A 769-nucleotide genomic window follows, 5' to 3' on the forward strand; every position below is an offset into this window, starting at 1 on the left:
AAAAAAAAAGCAAACCCAGGCAGTTTATCTCCATCAGCTGCACCCTTGGAGAAAGATATGCAGTCTCCTCTGGTAAGATTTATAGCTTCTGAAAACATGCTGGGCGGCCAGCTATGAGTCCATAGCAATGAGCTGTTATAATTGCCTGTGAAAAGTGGACGACAGTATTTTATTTAAAGCAACTTGGTCTGGTTTGTAGGGAGTTGCTCTGCCAAATTAAAGGCAGGCAGTTAGAACCCACAAAGTGCTCCTTGGGAAAAGATGGGCAATCTCCTCAGGCGATTAACAACCTGATGACTTATCAGATGATATGTCATGGCAAGCTCATTGAAACAGAAGAAGGAGATAAGAGTTTAAAAGCGATATATGATAGGGAATTATGGTTGTCACAGGAATCCAGAATTAAGGTTGCATAGTGGAGTGCATTTGGGGCGGGAGGCGGGGGATTGTATACCAATGAAGAAGTTTATCTTTTGCTTTTCGAAGAGAGGAGCGACCTGAGGGGCGGGGGGATAAAGAAGGAAGTGCAACAATGAATGAGTGGAAATCCAAAATCTCTGTTAATGTTCATTAAAATTAATAAAACGAAAAGAAAATCATGGCAAGCTCAGCCATGAGTATGTTTCGATCGACAACATGGAATTTGACTATTACCTTTAATTAATAATTTTCTCATAAAGACTTTATTTTATAGAAATTTCAAAGCAAATCACAAACCTTGCGCTCTCCCGAAACTCAGCATCCTCTCCCTGGCCCTTCTGGCCCCCTG

The sequence above is a fragment of the Elephantulus edwardii genome, unplaced genomic scaffold (genome assembly GCF_000299155.1).
Source record: "Elephantulus edwardii isolate Elephantulus edwardi_28Jun2011 unplaced genomic scaffold, EleEdw1.0 scaffold00132, whole genome shotgun sequence".
In the NCBI taxonomy this organism is placed as follows: domain Eukaryota; kingdom Metazoa; phylum Chordata; class Mammalia; order Macroscelidea; family Macroscelididae; genus Elephantulus; species Elephantulus edwardii.